Source organism: Dasypus novemcinctus, chromosome 6, assembly GCF_030445035.2.
Source record: "Dasypus novemcinctus isolate mDasNov1 chromosome 6, mDasNov1.1.hap2, whole genome shotgun sequence".
NCBI lineage: Eukaryota > Metazoa > Chordata > Mammalia > Cingulata > Dasypodidae > Dasypus > Dasypus novemcinctus.
In genome coordinates this window covers 119,430,560-119,453,977 of record NC_080678.1, presented here as the reverse complement: position 1 = coordinate 119,453,977, position 23,418 = coordinate 119,430,560, and positions in this window count along the sequence as shown.

Here is a 23,418-nt window from a genome sequence, read left to right as displayed (position 1 = left end):
AGCCTTGGCCGTGCATGGTCCCTGGGGGGCCACCCACCCCTTCAGACACCTCTGGTCACACTCTTCCCTGGCCTGGAAGGAGGGATGCTGTCCCAAACTGGCCCGGCTCTCTGTTACCGGAACTGTGAGCCCCAGCAACCCTCCCCACCCCCCAGCAGCCCCTTCCCTGCTGGGGACAGACACTGCACCTTGAGAAGATGCCTCTGGGCTGGGTTCTTCCCTTGCCTGATCCTATTGGCCACCTCTGGGGCCTGCCTCGATGAGCCCAAGAGACCTCGGCTCCCCTCCCGACCCTGCCCTGTGCCCAGTGGCCACAGCTTCCGGAAATTTAATCATGAGCTCATTCCCAGCAAAAGGAGTCCTTGTTTTCCCATCCCCAGGGTGAGCAGTGGGGCGGGGGGAGTCAGATTTTATAATGCAAGAGAAAAAGCTTCTGGGGAGAGAGGCAGCGAAAGTCTCCCCTTCTTCGCTCCGGGGTGGGGTGACGAGGGGCTCCAGAGCGTTGCGGGTGAAGCAGGGCGGCCGCTCCGCAGGGCCCGGGTGGCTCCCCGGCTCTGGCTCTTAGAGAGCAGCCTGGGGCCAGGATTTATTGGCTGCCGTGGCCCTGCTGCGTGTGTGGCTTCGGTGTTTACAGGCCCGGGGAAGGCTGAGGTCTCCCTTCCCAGACTGCGCAGCGGTGGCGAGCTGGAGCTGGGGCAAAGAATGGTTGCCATTCATGGTGGGGTTTGCAGCGGGCCTCGGTGGGGCCCAGGGGAGCTGCCGGCCTTGGGTTTACAGCAGCCAGGCCTGGGGCGGAAATCCCACCCTCCGGATTCAGACAGAAGGGGAAGGGTGGAGGGGGTCTGTGCCCCTCCGGGTCCCGGGGCCCCCGTTCCAGGGGTGGGCAGGCGAGAGCTGTTGGCTTAGCGTCGCCTATGGGTGTCCAGGCACTGGAGACGCTACGGAGAGCCGCACGGGCAGGATGTGCCCCCCCGGAGCTGAGCTCAGGGGTGAGGCAGCCCAGAAGCAAATGCCGGCCATGAATTAAATCACGCAGATGGAGGGGCGCCGGGCAGCCGGGCGCAGTGGCAGATGATGCGTCCCGGGCAGAGGTGCCTCAGTGGCTCACCTGGGCAGTGGGAATAATCAGGCTTACTTCATCGGGCTTTGTGGGGATGAAATAATGTCACGAATGCCACAGGCAGGTAGTCTGTGACTAGCGGTGGTTATTCTTTCCTGCTAGCATTACTGCTAAGTGCCGTGGATGGCAAGCTAACACTGCTTTCATTGCCGTGCGCTGCTGTGGGCTGGGCGCACCCGAGACCTGAGTTCAAACCTTGTCCTTGAGCTGGGACAAGGTGGGGATGGCTCATTGTTGGGGGTGGGAGAGACAATGGGGGAGCGCCTCACCTGGCCCGGTGTGAGCCCTTTACCTGCCACATTTCCCTCAGTCACAGCAGGGCTCAGGAGCAGGAGCTCTTACCACGAGCCAGGGACCAAGCCATGCAGATGATGGCTTCATCCATGTTTTATTTACTAATGATAATTTTTTCTTGTAGAAATGTTCAAAGACCAAAAAAAAAATAGAGATTAGGAGTGTAATTGTAGCCAGCACCCAGCCTCAGTTATGATGCACACTTCTTTTTCATCCATCCCTTCTCACTTTCTCCTTTTCATTCTCCTCGTCCTCTTCTGTCTTCTTTTCTCCTTCCTTGCCTCCCTCCCTCACTGCTGGAACATCTAACACAAACCCTAGACACTGTGTCATTTCCCCTGTAAATTTGTCTGTATGTATTACTAGCGGAGGAAAATAAGAAAATAACCAACACGCTAGTCTCACAATGAAGAGTAAATGATGATTCTTAATGTCATCGGATATCCAGTCTGTGCATCGTTTCATCTATTCCTCGTGATAACCCTTTGGAATTAAAAATATTATGGCTCCCACCTTTCAGATGGAAAACAGGCAACGGGACTTGAAGTAACTTGCACACAGTGACCCAGCTCAGCCCTGTCTCCAAGGTCAAATCAGTCAGTGGGTGATGGAGACAGGATTTGGGCTCAGGCAGTCAAATCCCAGAACCTGAGCCTTTACCCATTCTGCACTTCCACGGTCACCCTGTGAAGGGCAGGCAGACTCAGAGCGGTTAAGGGTCGTTGTCCAGGTTACCCAGCAGGCAGCCTCACATGCAGGTCTGCAGTCCTCGAGCCCATTTTCCCCGTGGCATTGTGTTGACCTCAGCTTTCTCATGCATCGATTGGCAGCAGCAGCGGCACCCGCCTCCAAAGCTTGTTCACTTCTTGATGCCTTTAACAAATATTTATTCTGTGGTTACTTTGCCCAGGTGCAGTTCAAGGTACTTGGGATCCATCAGGGAACCAAGTAGAGGGTGTGACACACTTTGCTACTCAAAGTGTGGGCGGAGGAGGGAGCTTGTTAGAAATATATAGAAGCTGGTCACGCCCCAGCCCCGCTCAATCAGAACCTGTATTTTGACAAGATCTACGAGATGCATTCCTCTGCACGTTGTTGCTGAGAGCCGTGGTTCCCACCCTGGCTGCTCATTAAAATTAACCAGAGAGCTTTAAGAAAATACCACGCCCAGAGCCCACCCAGAACAATGAAATCAGAATCCCTGATGATGCATGCAAGTCCTCTGTGCAGATGGGATGGAGAACTGCCAGCCTACTTTGGTGCTTTCAAGGATAAATGGGCTAATTGAGGTGAGCTCTCTAGGAGAGTACCTAGAACACAGATGGCACTAAATTAAGGCTGTGCAGTTTTTTTCCCTCTCTGTGTTAACCCCGTTACTGAGACCCCCCGCAGAGCTCCTGCTCTTGGGTGGCTGATGGCCTTTCGCCCCTCCAAAGACATTCTTTGGCCTCAGGAACTCCCAACTGGAAGGCAGCTCTTTGCTGAGAAACCCGAGAGCTGTGAACTTGGGGCCTTTTTGTGGGAGGGGCTGAGAAAGAAGCACACTTCTTCCCGGCATGGCCCAGTTTTGTCGAGCTGAGCTGAGAGCTGCAAACAAAAATAAACTAGTAAGTGAAGGCTCAGCTGTGTGTGCGAAGAGCTTTCCCTTCACCACCACCGGCTCCCGTTCCAGACGTTATCTCACCCCTCTCTCTCCAGACAGGTGACGCAGTGCAGGTGCCACCAGTTGAGGATTACCGGGTGGAGCCTTGGCCTGAGTCACCCAGCCGGTGCGGGCAGGCACTCACCCTGGGCCCTGGGCAGAGCAGACGGCGGCCTCCAGCCAGGAGGGCCTTCTGGCTTCTGGCTGGTGGCGAGATGGGGGGACGCCCATGGGGTGGGGGCGGGCCTGCATGAGGCTCCCGCTCTCCTCTCCTGCAGGCCACCAGGATGCTCCATGTGGGACTGTTCTAGGCCTGTACATGAGCCGCAGCCTGTGACAAGGGGGCTGGAGGGAGCCAGAGGCCCTGCAGGAGAACTGAGAACCGGCAGGACTCAGGCCTGCAGGAGAGGGGAGGGGAGGAAGGAAGAAGGGGTCAGAGCTGCGCGGTCTCCATCCCCTGGGATGCCAGCCCTGCGTGCTCATCCTCCTTCCATTCCCACAGGTTATAGATGGGGAGAACGAGGCCTGGAGAGGGGGAGGGGCTTCCCAAGGTCGCTCTGCTGCTCTGAGGCACCAAGGCCCGTGTTCTCACTGAGATACTGCTGGACAAGCCACCTCAACCCAGCAGAGCAGGCTTAGGAGCCAACGCTGGACTGGGAAATGTCCATGTGTACCAGGGGATCCCCCTAGCCCCAGAGCTGGGCCTTTCCTAGGATGGGACAAAGGAGGCGCAGGGCAAGAGTGGGAAGGACAGCTGGGCTCTACTGGCTCTAGTCTTATCTCTGGTGCTTGTTGGGCCTCAGATCTGGTCACCCCTAAAATGGTGACGATCTCTCTGACCTACCTCACTGGGGGTTCTGAGGAGTCACTGCATGAGAGAGTGGATTAGGAAATGCTGCCTGAGTGGCACCCACCATCAGGGATGGTAAACACCCAGCACGTGTGCTGCAACTCCCACTTTGGAGCCCAGGGCAGACATCTCGAATGGATTGCAGAGCTTCCTCCTGCTGGGTGTGGACACGCCCCACATCCCTTCTCTAGGGAAGGGCACCCCAGACAGCCACTCCCACTTCTGCAGAGCTTGGGTTCGAGATGAAGACTCTCTTCCATCCCTACATCAGCTGCTGAGAAGCTACTGCTCTGAAGCCAGGTGTCTCCAGGAAGAGCCAGAGCTGGGGTGTAAAATGAAGCAGGAAATCACTGGGGAAGAAGAGATGGGTGAGGGAAAGACCCAGGCCAAGGTCTTTCCTTTGACAAAGGGCCAAGCCTGCTGCACGTAAGGAAAGAGACCCCAGCAGGGTGTGTGGAGCAGCAGTCAGAGGAGCAGGGGCTGGGGCAGGAGCCCCTCTGGGCTGAGCTGCTGCCCTGCATCAGGGCCTGGCCTCTGTATCGTATCCACGTGCCCAGCCATCCCTGAGATCTGCCTTCTTATCAAGCCCACCTCCTTGTCATTTCTACATTCTGCCACTCAGAGGCAGGGCCTGTCACTCAGGCTCTTCTGAGCAGAGCTGGCATGTGGGTGACACATGAGGCATTCCAGGCAAGGGCTGGGGAGGAGGCTGAGAGAGGGGGAGGCCGCCTGGCCGGCCTTCCCAGGACACGGCAGAAAGCAGGGGCCATGCATGGGCGCCCCAGGGTCAGCCACACTGCCAGGGGGTTTGGTTTGACCATCAGAAAGCTTACCATTCTTACCATTATTTTAAAAATAGTTTGCACAATTTTAACATTGGGAGGTTTGGTGTAAAATTCTGCGTTTCCAGCCTGGAAATCAGCTGTGCTGTCAATGCTGAGCCTGTGTGGTCCTGGGGCAGCAGCTGGTGGGAGCTGAGTAGGGGCTGCGCGGCCTCATTCCATGACCTCTGCCCTCGGCCTGACCTTGTTTCCTGATTGTCCAACCCTGAGGCATTTGAGCGTGTGACCCCTGACGCAGGGGACAGGCCTGTGGGCTAAAAGTCCTACTCTGCCACACTTTTCCCGGGGTGACCTTGGATGACTCCCTGCCATGCTCTGGGCCTCCGTTTACCCATCTGTGACTGAGACACGTGGGCTTCTTAGAGCCCTGTGACTCAGGTGATGGCCCGCGAAGCACTGGCGTCTGTGTCGCTGGGGAGCTCTCGGAAGAGCTCGGGCTCAGGCCACTGAATCAGAATCTGTCCTTGGGCAGGGCCCGAGTGATTTGCACGCTCACGGAGGCTTTAGAACCATGGTGCTTGTGGGTCCTGGAAATTGCACACTCAGCAACTCTGTGGCATCTTGTGATTTACGAGGTCAGCACGTGAGGTAGAAGCCCAGTCTTGCAGCTCAGCCGAGACGGATGAGCGGGGAAGGCGGGCGAGGGAAAGCTGCCCATAGAACTGGTGGAGGAGGCCCTGCACCGAGGGGCCAGGTGGCCTGTGCAGAGCGCCCAGGCCGGGGCAGAAGCCCAGGCCCACCAACCTACAGAGGGTCCCAACTTCAAGGTTATGTGGGAGAGGGAAGGGGTGGAGGCGACAGGAAGCTGAAGAGAGGGGTGGTCAGGGTGGGCCTGGGGTTCAGGGAGACTTGAGAGAAGAAATCACCGTTGCAGACTCCAGGCCTGGAAGCAAAGAATTTTTCTCCTGCACTCCAACATCGTACCAGGACCTAATAGTTGTTATCTTGAAGCTGCCTCCCAGAGCAGCAGGGGGCCACAGTTAAATTCAAATGCTTGTCCATTTTCCCCACAAGCACCAGCCTTTTCCATCCCTTTTATGGATTTCTGAGGAATGATAGGATGCAGCTGTTTTGGCGTTCGAGCCAATGGAATGATGAAAGGTGGCCTGAATCTCCTCCAGGGGAGTCAGCAGTTTACTTATTTATTTATGTGGACTGCAAGTCTTCTGTCTAGGTCTCATGGTGTACAAAGAGCTTCGAAACCTGCCCCTTCAGCTCCGTGGCCCTTACCCCAAGGCACTTTTTTTGGTGACTTTTTCTTGTAGACACTCAAAAAAGCCTTCTAGCTTTGTGACCTCAGTAAGTTCTTGTGCTTCACTTTCCTCTTCTGAAACAAGTGTTCCTAACTATCCCACAGTACTCACCGCACCATTAAATGAGATTCTGCAGGCCACGGGCCTACCAGAATGCCTGGTGCAGAAGCGTCACTTGGCTTGCCTGGCTACCTGCCTTTGAGCTCGTCTAGGGGTCAAATGAGTCCACGAAGCCACTGCCTGGCCTCTGTGCTTGTGGTGCCCCAGACATTGCTCTTTCCTTCTCTGAAAGCACCCTTTCCCCTCACACCTGCCTGGGCATTAGGTCCCCCTAGGAGGTACCTTCATGATTCCACACAACAGGTGACACCCAGAGAGCAGGCGGGACTCACTCCAGGCCTTGCGTTAAGTGGGGACCAGAGCAAGTATTGAAACAGGATGAGGGGCCCCTTGCCCAGGACTTCCCCACCACGTCATTTGTCTTTGGAAGACACTTGTGTTCCAGAAGACCTGGCAGGTCTTCCTCACAGTTGGCTTCCTGAGCTAGTCTTCATTTCTCCGGGATCCGTGTTCCTGAGTCACAAAGCCCCGTCACCTGGAGATTTCAGGAAAGCAGGGAGTGGCCTCGATAGTGTCCATGGTCTTTCCATGTTTCCCCAACAGCCTGCTCGCTGACAAACCCGCACCCCCAGGGGTGAGGCGCTCCTGTCCTTGCAGGCCTTTTAGCACATGCAGGGGACATGGGGGGTCACAGAAGGTCCGCCCATCGCCAGGTGTGCGTGGCGGCCCGGGGAGGCCCTGTTCCTCTGCTGTGGGCTGTCATCAACTGTTTGCACTGTGTATCTAGCACTGCTCCTGCATGTAGAGCTCTCGTTGGGTCCCCCAGGAAGATGGGCTCACCCAGAACAACTAACAAGGAGATGATGATGGATGATGCTCATCCCAAGGAACAGAGGGTGTCTGCAAATGTAAACAAGATGGCGCCACCCATCTGCCCCACGGGATCTAAGCTCCCTGTCAGTTAGAAGCACAGTGGGCATCAACACCCCCAAATCTTCAAGACTGCGGAATGAACAATGGACTAAAGTAAATTTATTCTTCTACTATAGACTTAGTATTATTCTGGAAATGGAAGAACTCTTACCGTTGATGTAAAGGCAGTGGCCACCGGAGGTTCTGAGGCATGGGAGAAGGAAGAATAGGTGTAATATGGGGACATCCTTGGGACATTGAAGTTGTCCTGCATGACACTGCAGTGACAGGTATATGCCATGGCATATTTTATCATAACCTACAGAATGGTGCAGGACAGAGGGTAAACTATAATGTAAGCTGTAATCCTCACTTAGTGGCAATGTTTCGCTATGTGTTCATCAACTGTAACAAATGGACCAGACTAGTAAGGGATGTTGTTGATGTGGGAAAGTGTGGGAGGGGGAGGGGGGGAGGTACACAGGAATCCCTTATATTTCTAATGTAACATTTATGTAATCTAAAGCTTCTTCTGAAAAATAATTTTTAAAAATTTGGACAAAGAGGTGAGCTATGTGTTTAAGAAATTTCCAGAGTGGCAGGGGCGAGGAGGCATGCTGATGGGGTGGGGGTGGGTGGCGGCCATGAGGACCTCACTGCACAGCAGGGCTCCTGGGGCAGGGGAGACCAGATGGCCCAGCAGTCTCTGGGGCTTTGAAGGATGCTGAGCATTAGTGGGGTCCAGTGCACCCAAGTCTGGAGGTAGGCGTTAGGGTCCTGGCAGAGGTGGGGACTAGTACACGGGAGCCACAGATATGATCTTCGAGCAGAGGAGAAGCGAGCCACTCCTGGAAGTGGGAGGGACCCAGTGCAGAGCAGTGAGTCCTGTGGGGGTAGCCCGGGCTGGGGAGAACGTGGCAGGCTGGGTAGAGGCCATGTTCCCGAACGCCTGCTGACTAAATGGGTGGATGGTGAGAGGAAAAGAGGGTAGGCTGGAGAACCCACGTGTGACTTGAGGGCATTGCTTCTTTGTATGGGCCTGACGGCAAGGCTTGGCCTGCAAGGTCCCTTCCCTGGCCGGACAGATGGGTGAAGGACTACACACACACACACACACACACACGCACACACACACACAGAAGCGTAGTCATAAAGGCATAATTCCCCACACGTACGCAGATATGCAGAGATACACACCCAGACACACATAGACTCAGATTTCTGTGCACATCACACTCAAGGACACACATGGAGACACAGGGACATGCAGACCAAACAAGTAAAGACACATACAGAGATAGACACAGGGACAAACACAAACACAAACACGCACACAAGCACACACAGGCAGGAGGCTGTGCCCCCGTCCTCTCCTTCCCACTCCCCTCCTGCTTGTTCTTTCTCCTTCTTTCCCTCTACAGTCAGTGCTGAAAAAAGTTCACCCCCCACGCTCTGCTGACAGGGAGGGTGAGGCCCAACCTTGGGGCCACCCAGCTGGACAGTCCCACCTCCTGCCAGAGGCAAAGGGCAGGCAGTCAGGACATACACACACACAGAGACACCTGCACGTGGACACAGACACAGGCAGCCGTACGCACACAGACACACTCAGATACACGCAGTGATACACAAATACACGCACAGATACTCAGACACACGCAGGCGCTCAGAAGCACATGGGAACATGCCAAATGCACTCAGGCACATGCAGTCACCCCCAGATTGACAGCAGCAGAGCTATGGGGACAAAGAGGCTTTCACGCGGCAACCTGCCCCCAGAACCCAGACGTCCCAGCTTTGCGGTCCCCCTAGGAGCCTTCTGCAACGCCAGGAGAAATTCCTGGGATATTAGCTGAATTTCAGACACAAACATTCCGGTCTCCCTCTCCAGATGTAATGCTCGTGAAAGGCCACACAGCCTTCCCGCTCCCGGCCCCCACTCCCTGGCCCCTGGAACCCTGCCTGGCCAAGAGGAGAGGGGCGCACTGGCCAGAGAGCAGGGCACGGCATCGGTGGGCTCTTGGCACGCTGGGGGATCCTGGTGGATGGGAAAGGTCAGGGGAGGGGGAAGGGGTTTCCTTGTTGCTGGGTGGGTGGGTGGGGGGCTGCCTAAATCCAGGGCCGCAGGGCCCCGGGAGCAGTGGAGAGGGCTCTGGACTGAAGTCAGACAGTTGCGGGCGTCCGCAGGGTTGCTCATGTCCCACACACCACTCTGTGGTCGCGCTGGCCACCTCTCGGCTCCAGCCTCGTTTCAGCAACTTCCCACCTGAGCAGCTTGCACACACTGGCTGATCCCTCTGCCTGGGCTTCTCCTCCCTCAATTCTGCCTCAATCTCATCATAAATGTCACTTCCTCAGAGGGGTGTCCCCAACTGCCCAGGCCTCTTACTGTTCCCCTTTATAGCCCTTATCTCACCTTACAGTTGCTTATTTATTGTGTGGCTGCTATTCTGATGTGTTTCTCTCCTGGTCTAGACTGGAAGCTCCAGGAGGCTAGATATCATGTCTATTATAGTATTCAGCAGGTACCAAGTGCTCAACAAATATAGGTCCTATCTCCTGGGACACGTCATTTTAAAATCCTCCAGACCTCAGTTTCCCTATCTATGAAATGAGTGGAAATTGCACTGAAATGTCCCAAGGTTCTTGTGAGAGGGCAAAGAAATGATGAATGCAAAAGGACTTTGCTAAACTTCCTCTACCCATGTGTGAGGACTGCAGGATCTTGCCACTTAGAGTCCCAGTGTAGACCACAGTCCAATCCAGATTGATACAGACGGAGGTCTGTAAGCATGGGCCTAGAAGGTGGGCAGTTGCCCATGAAGTAACTGACTGATGCAAGGTACTCTAACTGTTGCCTGAGGCCTGAAATTCCATTAGTATCTCATATCTGTGTCAACCCATAAGCCTAGTCATTTGCCATCAAAGTGAAGAGGTGGCAAGACAGACATTTCCTGGGTTTCCTGGGAGCACAACCACCCAGAAATAGGGGTGTTTCACATCCAAATCAGCTTCACATTTGTGAAGGCTGCCAGCTTGGTGGCACATTCCAGAACAAGCCATAATTCATACACTTTCCTCCTACCTCTGCAAAGGACAGGAGCCACCAAGCAGCTTTGCATCCTGCTAGGGGGTTGACCATGGGCAAGTTACTCGGTATCTTTGAGCTGCAGTTTCCACATATGCCCTTTACCCCACGTGGAAAGTAACACAGCACAGCCTATGTGCAAATCCCAGGCGGTGCTCCTGGCACATAGTAGTAACTCAATAAATGGCGATGGCGATGCAGACGGTGCTCCCCCAGCATGGATGGAAGGTGAGCTTACTGCCCCGGGCAGAGGCAGCTGGGCCTGCCCACCTCCCAGCCCGGACAATGCCTGCCTTGCGAGAGGCAGCTCGTTATGCGGGAGATATATGCCCTGTCGTAAAGTGTTTAATATTTTAGCTCCTAATTGCATTACCAGAGACAGACAGCTGTTTATCCTCATCCATCTCCCACTGCCTTCTTTGCTGGGGCCCACTGGGCTGCTCCAGGTGTTTCCTCGCGATCCAGAACAGCCATTCAGCCTCCTCCAGGCTGTTCCATGCAGGCGGGCTGTGAGCGCTTCCAGCAGGCGGGGGCCTGTGCCTGGTACTGCCCAGTGTTCAAGATGAGCCACACTCTCTCGTTTTCCCTTATCTGCCTTCGATTTGCAGACTTCCAGCTCCTAAGCACCAGCCAGCCAGCAGCTCATCTCATCCTCATGGCTGCCCTGGAGGTAAGGAATACAGAAGAGAGAACTGATGCTTAAGAGAGTCTGTGAATTCCATTCATTCATTCATTCATTCATTCATTCATTCATTCATTCATTCAGCAGTGCTCTGTGGCAGGAGCAACACCAAAAGTTACTAGGGACATGAAATGAATAAAGACCAAGTCCCCATCCTTAGGAACCCAACAGTCTTACAGAGCTGAAAAGTGAGAGTGTCCAGCTGGTGTTGGGTGTCTCTGCCCGCTGGCCAGTGTTCACAGAGTGTTTGTTAGAAAATACAAGTCAACCTCCAGAAGCCTTGGATGAACTGCTCTCCATTTAAAGCCCGAGCTTCTAAGCTTTCTATTCAAATTCTTGTCTGTCCCCAGCCTCCTCTCCACCATTCTTCACCACATGGAGGCACTTACCACTGATACGTACGACAGCCCTGCTCACTGAGCCCACCCTACGGCCATCCCTGGCACTGCCCGCCACCCACCCAACCTGGCTAATACAGCCCTGGTACTTTTGGGTGGTAGGCAGAAGACTCTGGTGTCGGGACCTCTCCCCAGCCCCAGGGCATTTGTCATGCTTGCTGTAAACAAATTACGATGCTCTAATCCATTTGCTAGTTTCTTCTCTAGCCTTCTTTGCAGGTAAGGATGACCGATCCAATGACTGATTCAATGAGATTAGGGGCTATTCATGGGGCTATTCTGAGAAGGATTTTACTTCTTGATAAAAAAGGCAGAAGGTAGGCATGAGTTCTGTGTGGAGTCTTGCCTTTCCCTGTTCCCCTCTCTTGAATATGGTGTGGATGAAAAGCTTGGAGCTGCAGCAGCCATCTTTTTACCATGTGACAACAAACTGAGGACAGAAAGACAAAACACTGAAACGGAGGCTGAGCCTGGCATTGTTGGGCCTCTGTGCCCCCTGGGCCATGCTCTTCTGTTGCTTTCCCCGGTGCAACCTAATGGCTCCCTTTGCCAGCCCCTTTCATCCCTCTGCCCTCTCCCTGGTTTCCTGGTTTCCCTTGTAAACCACTTTTTGTCTTTCAAGACCCATCCCAAGTCACTTTCTGAGAAATTTTCTTTGCCCTCCCCTGACCTCACCTGACTACAGTATGGCTCACACGTTCACCTGAGCACCCTGTGTTCTCATGGCTTTCATCACTTTGATTTGTAATTATTTATTTTCCTTGTCTGTCTGCAGACTGATTCGGGGGAGGGGGGGAACACACACACACACACACACACGTCCTGGCCCAAGTAGGTGCTTAGTAAGTGTTTGAGTGAGTGACTTGGCAAGAGAATGAAGGACTAGTCATTGGACACATGGATGAGCCTTGTGACCCATAAGTGATCGTCACCCCCATTTTCAGGTAAGGAAAGTGAGGTCAGAGAGGGACGGGAAATGCTGGAAACAGGGTCTGTCCTGGTGAGGGGAAGCCCTGGAGACACACAGTCCATGGATCTGCTCCGGCAGCACCGGGGAGCCCGCAGGACTTCCTCCTGCCACAGCACAGAGGTGGCCTGCCTCCTGGGCATCCACAGGGTGGGGGTGGCACAGCCAGGGGCTCAGCCCTGGACATTGCTGGTCCTGGCCCAGCTCTGCACAGGCATTCTTTCTGTGCAGCTGGGGCTGGGGTCCTTTGAAAAATAAGACCCGAGCACAGCCGAGTGCTGGATGGAGTCATGTGGAAAAACACTCAAGCCAGAGCAAAACTGTCTTTCTGCAAATGACTCTATCACGTGGCTAGAAGCCAGAGAACACACCACCACTCACCTCTTCAAGTGTCCCACAGGAGTGGGGAAGATCAGCCCGCAGGGTCCATTCCACCACTGAGGCAGAAGCAAACTTGCAGAGCCCCACCTAAGAGGAGCTGGGAGCTGGTGTCCCCTCTTCTGCGCCAGCCCACCAGATCAGGAAGGCCTTGAGGGCAAGCCTGGCCCTTCTCCAGTTCTGCGTGCCCAGTGCCCAACTCAAAGCCCAGCAAAATAAAAGCACAAAAATAAAATAAATCTCGTGTGGGATTCATCTGTTCATGCACTCGACATGTAATTGAGCAACTATTCTGTTCCTTTTTCCAGGCATTACACTAGCACTAGGATTATATTTGTAGAAAGAAGGAAAAAAAGAGGAAGGAAGGAAGGGAGAGAGGAAAGAAAGGGGGGAGGAAAGGAGGAAGGGAGGGTGGAAGAAATGAAGAAAGAAGGAGGGGAAAGAGAGAAGGAAAGGAAGAAGAGAGGGAGGAAGTGAGGAAAGAAGGAAGGAAGAAAGGGAGGGAGGGAGGAAAGGATCTCACTGGGATGATAGACTATAACAGTTCAGGATAGACTCTGAGAGAGGTATAAGGAAAGCCAAGTTCTATTGCTTCTTCCAGCAGAAATTTCTATCCAATAGAATTCCCTTGAACAGACTCCATTCCTAACAATGTAGTGGGCACCCTGGGATATAGGAAACCATTCTAGCTCTCTGTCTGCACAAGAGACGCAATGCCCTTACTCTGACAGAGGACAGTGGTGTGGGGCATGGAGGAAGAAGCACAGCAGGTTGACCAAGGAGATGAGCCCTGAAGAATGAAGCCACAGGGTGTCAAAGGGGAGGTGGGAAGGGCTTTGGGGCTGCAGAGTGCACGGGAAAGGGAAGGTAGATCCCCAAGTAGGAGCCCAGGGCACATGGAGGATGAGGCTGATGAGGCAAGCTGAGGCCAACTCGTGGAGGGCTTGAGGGGCCAAGCTATGGGAGGGGGCAGGTTTCACTCTGTAGAGAAGAAGGAGCCACTGAAGGGCTGAAGGAGTAGAGTATCCATTCAGGTTTGCATTTCAGAAAAGCTCCCCTGGACTAGATGGTGAATGACTAACAGAGAGACTAATTAGGAGGTTCCAGGAATGGGTCAGGCGCAAAATGAAAATAGCTTGGTGTCAAGCAGAAGCAGCATGGAGGGGATGAAGGGGAAGGGTAGTTCTTCAAAGCCATCATGGGTGGGGCATGGAGACTAACTGGATGTGGGGGGTGAGAGAAATAGGAATCTGATGTTCTGGTCTCTTCCATTATTAATGTCAACTAATAATTAATATTATCAATGTTATATCAGAGAAACTCAAAATAACAGTGGCATAAAGAAGATGAAAGTTGACTTCTTTCTCACATAAAAGTTCAGGTAGACTGGCATGGTGGCCCTACAATTATCAGACACCCAGACTTCTCCCATCTTCTTGTTCTGCCATCATCAATACTCAGCCTTGTTCACGTCATGGTCTAAAATGGCTGTACCGATTCCTACTGTCACGTCTGCATTCCAGCTAGTGAGATGAGGGAAAGGAGAATGGGAGGAATGGACTATTCTCTTCAAAGATGTGATGTAGAATTCCAAATATCGTCTCTGCTAACATCTCATTGGCAGAATTTAGGCAAGACCATATATAGCTGCAAGAGGTGCTGGGAAATTAGGTAGTGATGTGCCCAGCAAAAAAAATTCTTCCATTGTTGAAGAAAGAAAGAAAGGATTTCATATCAGTGGGACAACACAATTTTTGTCCTTTTCTGTCTGGCTTATTTCATTCAACAGGATGTTTTCGAGTATCACAGCCTCATTCCTTTTTAGGGATGAATCATTCTCCATTGTACGTATATATAACATTTTGTTTATCCAAGTATCATCTGATACTTGGGTTGCTTCAACTTTTTGCCCATTGTGAATAAATGCCTCTATAAACTTTGGTGTGCTATTATCTGTTTGGGTCCCTGCCTTCAATTCTTTTGGGTATATACCTAGAATTTATAGAATTGGGATGACCAGGTCATAGGGTAATTCTTCACTTACTTTTTGAGGAACTGCCAAACTATTTTCCAGAGCACCATTTTACATTCTCACCAAAAATGAACAAACGTTCCTGTTTCTCCACATCCTCTTCAACACTTATTATTTTCTGTTTTTTTTCTTAATAGTAGCCATTTTAGTGGGTGTGAAATGGTATTTCATTGTGGTTTTGATTTGCTTTTCTCTAATGGCTACTTATGTTGAGCATTTTTACATGTGCTTTTGGGCACTTGTATATTTTCTTTGAAGAAATGCATATTCAGGTCTCTGACCTATTTTTCAATTGTGTTATTTGTCTTTATTTTGTTGAGTTTATATAATCTGGATAGTAAATCTCTATTGGGTGTATGGTTTCCAAATATTTTCTCCCATTCTGTAGGTTATCTTTTAACCTTCATAATGAAGCCCTTTGATTCACAAAGGCTTTTAATTTTTTTGAAGGCCCATTTACTATTTTTATTTCATTGCTCAAGTTTCTGGTATAAAATATAAGAAACTATTGCCTAACACAAGGTTCTGTAGATGCTGTCTTATGTTTTCTTCTGGGAATTTTATAGTTGCGGTCTTATATTTAGGTGTTTAGCCCATTTTTATTTAATTTTTGTGTATGGTATGTAGTAGGGATAAAGCTTCATTTATTTGCATATGTATTATATTCATATATCCAGTTTTCTCAGCATCATTTGTTGAAGAGTCTATTTTTTTCCCCATTGAGTACACTTGGTCCCTTTGTCAAAAATCATTTGGCCATAGATGTGAGGATTTATTGGTGCGACTACTATGCTGTTTTGCTTAAAGCAGTTTAAAATCAGTAACTGTGAGCCCTTCCTTCTTCTTTCTTGCCCAAATAGGTTTGACTATTCTGGGGCCATTTACCCTCATATAAATTTGATGATTATCTTTTGCATTTCTGTGAAGAAGGCTGTTGGAATTTTGACTGAGATTGCATTAAGCCTGTAAATCACTTTGGAAAGAATTAACATTTAACAGTATTTAGTCTTTCAATCCATGAACCATGAATGCCTTCCATTTATTTATGTCTTTTTTATTTCTTTTAACATTGTTTTCTAATTTTCCATGTATGTGTTCTTTATATACTTGGTTAAAAGTTTTCCTAGATATTTGATTATTTTAATTGCTTTTGTAAATAGATTTTTTGCCACCGATTTAGGCTTCAGATTGTTCATTACTAGTGTATAGAGACATTACTGATTTTTGTGTGTTGATCTTATACCCTGCCACTTTGCTGAATTCATTAGCCCTAGTAGCTTTGTTGTGATTTTCCACATAGGATCATTGCCATGTGCAAATAGGGAAAATTTTACTTCTTCCTTTCCAATGTGATGCCTTTTATTTTTTTTTCCTGCCTAATTGCTGAGGCTAGAACTTCCAGTACAATGATGAATAACAGTGGTGACATCCTTGTTTTATTCCTAATCATAGAGCGAAAGCTTTTAGTCTTTCACCACTGAGTAAGATGATAGCCGTGGGTTTTTCATATATGTCCTTTATCATATTGAGGAAGTTTCTTTATATTTCCAATTTTCTAAGTGTTTTCAACAAGAAGGGGTGCTGGATTTTGTCAAATGCATTTTCTGCATCAATTGAAATTTTCATGTGTTTCGTTTTCCTTTGGTCTATTAATGTGTATCTCCTAATTGATTTTCTTATGTTGAACTACCCTTGTATTCCTAAGGTAAAACTCACTCGATCATGGCATACAATTTCTTTAATGTGATATTGGGTTTGGCTTACTAGTATTTTGTTGAGGATATTTTGCATATATATTCATAAGGGGTATTGGTCTGTAATTTCCTTTTCTTGTGGTACCTTTATCTGGCTTTCATATGAGGGTGATACTGGCATCAGGGTGATATTAGAATGAGTTAGAGAGTGTTCTCTCCTCCCAGTTTTTTGGAAGAGTTTGAATAGGATCGGTGTTCTTGGAATGTTTGGTAAAATTCACCAGTCAAGCCATCTGGTCCTGGACTTTTCTTTGTTGAGAGGATTTTGATGACTTATTCAATTTCTTTATTTGTTATTGGTCTACATAGATTTTCTATTTATTCTGAAATCAGTGTAAGTAGTTTGTTTCTATGAATTTGTTCATTTCAGCCTGGTTATCTAATTTGTTGGTACAGTTGTTCACGGGATTCTCTTATAATCCCATTTATTTCTGTGGGGTCAGTGGTAAAGCCCCCCCTTTCATTTCTGACTTAGTTTTATCCTTTCTCTCTCTCTCCTTTGGGTCAGTCTAGGTAAAGTTTTATTGATTTTATTGATTTTTTAAAGAAACTCCATTTGGTTTTGTTGATTCTCTATTTTTTTCACTCTCTATTTCACTTATCTCTGCTCTAATCTTTGTTATTTCCTTCCTTCTGCTTTCTTTGGCTTTAGACCACTCTCCTCTTCTAGATCCTCTAGTTGCAAGGTTAGGTTTCTGATTTGCAATCTGTCTTTTTTTTTTTTTAATGTAAGAATTCAGGCATATAAATTTCAATCTTAACATGGCCTTTGTCCCTTCCCAAAAGTTTTGGTATGTTGCATTTTCACTTTCATTTGCCTCAAAATATTTTCTGATTTCCCTTGTGATTTCTTCATTGACCCATTGGTTGTTTAGGAGTGTGCTGTTTGATTTCTACATAGTTGGTAATTTCCCAGTTTTCCTTCTGTTATTGATTTCTAGCTTCATCCCATTGTGTTTGGAGGATACATTGTATGATTTCAGCATTTTTTAATTTATTGAGATATGTTTTGTGACCTAATGTATGGTCTATCCTGGAATATGATCCAAGCACACTAGAGAAGAATGTGTATTCTGTTATTGGGAGAAGTGTTCTATATATGTATATTAGCTCTTGTTGGTTTATAATATTGTTTGAGTAGTCTATTTCCTTATTGATCATCTGTCTAGATGTTCTACCCATTATTGAAAGTGGTACATTGAAGTTTTCTACTATTAATGTAGAACTGTCTATTTCTCCCTTCATATCTGTCAATACTTGCTTCCCGTATTTATAAGCTCTTCCATTAGATATATATATATATTTATCATTGTTGTCTTCTTGTTGGATTGTTCCCTTCATCTTATACAGTGAGCTTCTTTGTCCCTTGTAACAGTTTTTGACTTAAAATCAATTTTATCTGATATTGATATTGCTTTCTCAGCTCTCTTATGGTTACTATTTACTTAGTATATATTTTTCCATCCTTTTACTTTCAAACTTCCTGTATCCTTGATTTATGGTAAGTTTCTTGTAAACAGCATAGTTAGGTCGTGTGGTGTTTTTTTCAATCCATTCTGTCAATCTCTTCCTTTTGACTAGACAGTTTAATCTATTTACACTTAAATTAATTGCTGATAATGCAGGATTTCTTTTGCCATTTTAATACTTGGTCTTTATAAGTCTTATAACATTTGTCCCTCAATTCTTCCATTAATGCCTACTTTCATATTTATTTGATTTTCTGTTTTGTACCATTTTGCGTGTTTTCTCATTTCTTTCTCTCTTTCTTTCTTTATACACACACACATATATATTTCCTTAGTGGTTACTTAAAGTGGGCCTTAAATTTAACATCTTAAATCTATAATAAATACATTTGATTTTGATACCAACTTTAGTTCAATAGCTTGCACATACACAGATCCTATATTCCTCCATTCCCCAACCTTTTTGTGTTACTTATTATAATTTATATCTTTATTCATCTTATGCCCCAAGCCATAGATTTACCCATAACTTTCATTCACTTGCATTTTAGAAAGTATAAGAAGCAAAGAAGTGGACTTACATACCAAGGAATACAATACATAATATTGGCATTTATAATTTCCCTTAGGGTTACCTTCACTAGAGGCCTTTATTTCTTTATGTCACTTCACTCCTCTAATGTCCTTTACTTATTCTGCTTTGCTTGTAGGGCAGGCCTAGAAGTGACAAACTCCCTTGCTTTTTTTTTTTAATCTGGGAATGTCTTAATCACTTTCTCATTTTTGAAAGACAATCTGGCTGGATATAAAATTCTTGGTTGGAAATTGTTTTCTTTCAGCACTTTAAATATTTCTTTTCACTGCTTTGTTGCTTCCATGGTTTCTCAAGAAGAATCAACACTTACTCTCAGGGACTCCCTTGTACATAACACCCTTTTTTTCTCTTACAGTTTTCAGTATCCTCTTCACACGCTTGGCATTCAACCATAGACTACTCTGTGTAACATGTGCTTCTCTTCAAATTTACCCTGTTTGGGGTTCACTGGGATTATTGAATGTGCACATTCAAGTCTTTCCTTAGGTTTGGGAAGTTTTCTGCTATTATTTCTTTATATTTCTTCTGCCCCTTTCTCTCTTTCTTCTCCTTCTGGGAATCCCCTAATGCATGTATTGGTACACTTGACCATGTCTATGAATATTTGAGGCTGTATGGACCTCACAAAAGTATGTTCTTAAAAGTCAGTCCAGAGAGAGACAGCAAGATGGCTGTGGAGTAAAGAGCTCCTAGAGTTTGCTCCTGCTACAGGGCAGTTAGCAAACACCCAGAGTTCTCTGGAGCTAGCTGAAGCCCCTGTTTGGGGGCTCCAGGAGGCCAGAAGAGCATCCTGTAACATCCTTGGGGGAGTGGAAGAAGGAGACTGCCCATTTGCAGAGAAGACTCATAAGTAGAGTGCTCCACACCACGGAGGCTGGTGCCCATCCTCCATTGGAGGCACAAGCCGCCTCAGGAGCTGTTCCAAGGCTGGAATTGAAAGCTCTACTCCCCCAAAATGGGGGAGGAAGAGACCGTTGGGCACCAATTTCAGCTACTGATGAGGAAACTCAGTATGATCAGTAAATTCAGTATGATCCTGAGAATAGCTAAGGTTTGAGTCTGTCCAGTAAGAGGCCAAGAGCCGCCATCTTAACTCTGCACCTGGCAAGAGTGGAATCGAGGTGGACTGAGAATGCCAGTGCTGGTGGGGACTGGCTTCTTTCCATCCAGGTCAGATTGCAGCTCTAGCTTAGGCCCCAATGCCACCCCCAGCAGGAAGAAAGCTGTGCCAGCATCTCTGGGAAATTGCCAGCCAAGCTGCAGAGGCTGGTGATTGTCCTACTCTGGCTGCACAAGCCACCCCAGGAGCTGCTCTGAGATGGGAATTGAAAGCTCCATTTCCCAGAAACAGGGGAGGAGGAGATGGTTGGCTGCTGATTTCAGCTACTGGGAGATTTGGCTGGCTAAGAGATAACCCTGGGAAGAGCTGGGGTGAGAACTTCTGCCCCCAGCCTGATGGGAAGCCAGGATGACCATTTCTTTCTTGCAGATCAGCCTACAGCCCATTTAAACTTCAACTTTGCCTCTGGCAGGGAAGAGGCTGAGGAGCCCTGCACCAGGTAACTGCAGGGAACTTTGGCTGGCATAGACTGAAAATCAGAAGTCTGCCAGAGCAAATGTAGTCCTTTTAGGACCCACACTGCATAAATTGCTGCCCATATGTGCAGCTCAATCCCTGCCCCAGGTAGGGGAGAAAGGAAAGTGAAGCTTCATCAGTCTCTCTGGGCAACTACAGTCTAGGCCTGCACATGGATTATTCCACACAGCTGTGACTCTGTCCCTATCCCTGGCAAAGGGGAAGTTGGAAGAAGCTTCATTGGTCCCTGGTGCAATGAGGGCAGCTTGAGCCTCCACAGCTTACAGCACGAACTACCTGCTTGGCTCCTACAACATAACCAGCAAGGGAGAAATGATAGGAAGCCCTAAACTAGAGAGAAAAATTGCACCCAGAAAAAATACTCTAGTAATCCAGATGTGAAGACACCAACAAAAAATTACAATCCACACCAAGAAACAGGAAGCTATGGCCCAGTTAAAGGAACAAGATAAGCCTCCAGATGACATAAAGGAGTTGAGACAACAAATCATAGATGTTCAAACAAATCTCCTTAATAAATTCAATGAGATGGCTAAAGAGATTAAGGATATTAAGAAGACATTGGATGAGCACAAAGAAGAATTTGAAAGCATACATAGAAAAACAGCAGACCTTATGGGAATGAAAGGTACAATCAATGAAATTAAAAAACATTGGAATCACGTAATAGCAGATTTGAGGAGGCAGAAGAAAGGATTGGTGAGCTTGAAGAAATAGTCTCTGCAAGTGAACATACAGAAGAAGAGATGAAGAAAAGAATGGAAAAAATTGAACAAGGTCTTGGGGAAATAAACGACAGCAAAAGGCATGCAAACATATGTGTCATGGGTGTCCTAGAAGGAGAAGAGAAGGGAAAGGGCCAGACGGAATATTTAAAGAAATAATGGTAGAAAATTTCCCAACCCTATTGAAGGGCATAGGTTTCCCTGTCCAAGAAGCACAACATACTCCCATCCAAAAAAATCCAAATAGACCAACTCTAAGACACATACTCATCAGAATATCAAAGGCCAAAGACAAAGAGAATTCTGAGAGCAACAAGAGAAAAGCAATGCATAACATATAAGGGATATCCAATAAGATTAAGTGATGATTTCTCACCAGAAACCATGGAGGCAAGAATACAGTGGTCTGATATATTTAAGATAATACAAGAGAAAAACTTCCAGCCAAGAATCTTATATCCAGCAAGAATGTCTTTCAAAAATGAGGGTGAAATTAGAATATTAGCAGATAAACAGAAACTGAGAGAATTTCTAAGCAAGAGACCATATTTTCAGGAAATACTAAAGGGTGTGCTAGAGCCTGACAAGAAAAGACAGGAGAGAGGGGCCTGAAAGAGAGTCTAGAAATGAAGATTATATCAATAAAAGTTACTAAAAGCATCAAAAGAGTGGTGAAAATAAAATATGACAGATAAAACTCAAATAGTCAGGAATAAACTTAACCAATGATGTAAAGCACTTGTATTCAGAAAACTGCAACTCAATGTTAAAACAAATCAAAAAAGCCCTAAATAACTGGAAGAACATTCCATGCTCATGGATTGGAAGGCTAAATATCATTAAGATGTCAATTCTACTCAAACTGATAAATGGATTTAATACAATCCCAATAAAAATTCCACCTACATTGAAAACATGATCATTAAATTTATTTGGAAAGGTAAGGAGTCCTGAATATCCAGAAACATCATAAAAAGGAAAGGTGAACCCTCATCTCCAGACTTTAAATCATAATACCTACCTATAGTGGTAAAAACAGCATGGTACTAGCCTAAAGACAAACATAATAGACCAATGGAACCAAATTTATGGTTCAGAAGCAGACCCTAACAGGTATGGTCAAGTGATTTTTGACTAGCCTGTCAAACTCACACAGCTCGGGCAGAACAATCCATTCAACAAATGGTGCTGAAAGAATTGGGACATCCATAGCTGAGAGAAGGAAAGAGGACCCTTATCTCACACCATACCCAAAAACTAACTCAAAATGGATAAAAAAAACTAAAAATAAAAGCAAGAACCATAAAATTTCTAGAAGAAATTGTAGGAAAATATCTTCAAGACCTGGTGGTAGGTGGTAGATTCTTAAAGGAGATAAGAGAAGGACTGAGTGAACTACTGATGTTTAACATATGTAGAAGTTTTAATTAGCTTTACTGTAAAAGTGTGGAAATGTATAGAGTGGATGGTAACACACAGTGAGTAACAGCTAGTTTATAAATGGGGATGTGACTGAAAATGGTAGTCTAGTTATGTAAATGTCAATTGACAGAATGCTAGAGAATAATCTAAGAACTGGATAGCCTGGTAAACCAAGAAATTGTTGAGAATTGTGGTTGATGGTACAGATGCAAGAGTGTCTTCTGTTAGCTTGAACAAATGTATATCACTACTGCAGGGTGTTGGGAATGTGGAGAAGCATGGGAAAAATACAGCTGGAGTGACTTTTGGACTGTGGTTAGCAGTAATAATATAATATTCTTGCATCTATGCATAAGATCTACTGTGTTGATACTGAGGCAGTATGAAAAACGTAAGCCAAATGTACATGATAGTATTATTTTATCTGTAGCAAATGACACACCTCATTGTGGTGTGTTGATGGATGGGTGTTGTTTGGGAACTCTGCATATGTGCATGATAGTTTTATAAGTTTACAACTTTTGTCATAAAAAAATATATTAAAAAAATAATGGGTGGGTTGGGGGAAAAACACACCAAATGTAAGAAAAGAACTATGAGTAGTAGTAAGATTTTGACAGTGTTCTTTTGTAACAAATGTCTCTTGACAATGCAAGGTGTGGGTGGAGGGTTGATGTATGGGACCTCTGTATGATGTTATGCATGTTTGCTTTCTAAGTTCACAGCTTTTACTATACACTTAATTGTGTACGTATGTTGATATATAAATGATATAAAGATAATAATAATCAGATTGGTTAGGGGAAAATACTTTGTTTAGTAGTAATATTTTGACAATGCTCTTTAATCATTAGTTAAAAAGGTTTAAAACAATGCAAGTTATTGGTGGTAGGGTAAGATGTTATATTTGTTTGTTTGAAGTTATATATGTTTGTTTTCTAAGTTCATAACCAATATACATTTATTGTTTATGTATGTTTATGTATGAGTGATGTATTTCAATAAATTTTTTTAAAAAAGTCAATCCATTCCTGTAGGTGTAGCCCTATTGTAAGAAGGACCTTTTGATTAGTTTACTTCAGTTAGCATGGCCAGGGAGGGTCTTATTCCTCTTACTGGAGTACTGTAAAAACAGGATGACTATGGAGGAGATGAGAAGGCTGCAGAAGTAAGAAGCAGAAGCAAGGAAACCCAGAAGAGGGAAAGACCAGTAGACACTGCCATATGCCTTGCCATGGGACAAAGGAGTCCAGGACCACTGGCAACAGGTCTTTGGGGAGAAAGCATCACCTAATAATGCCTTGAATGGACATTTTCTCAGCCTCTAAACTGGAAGCT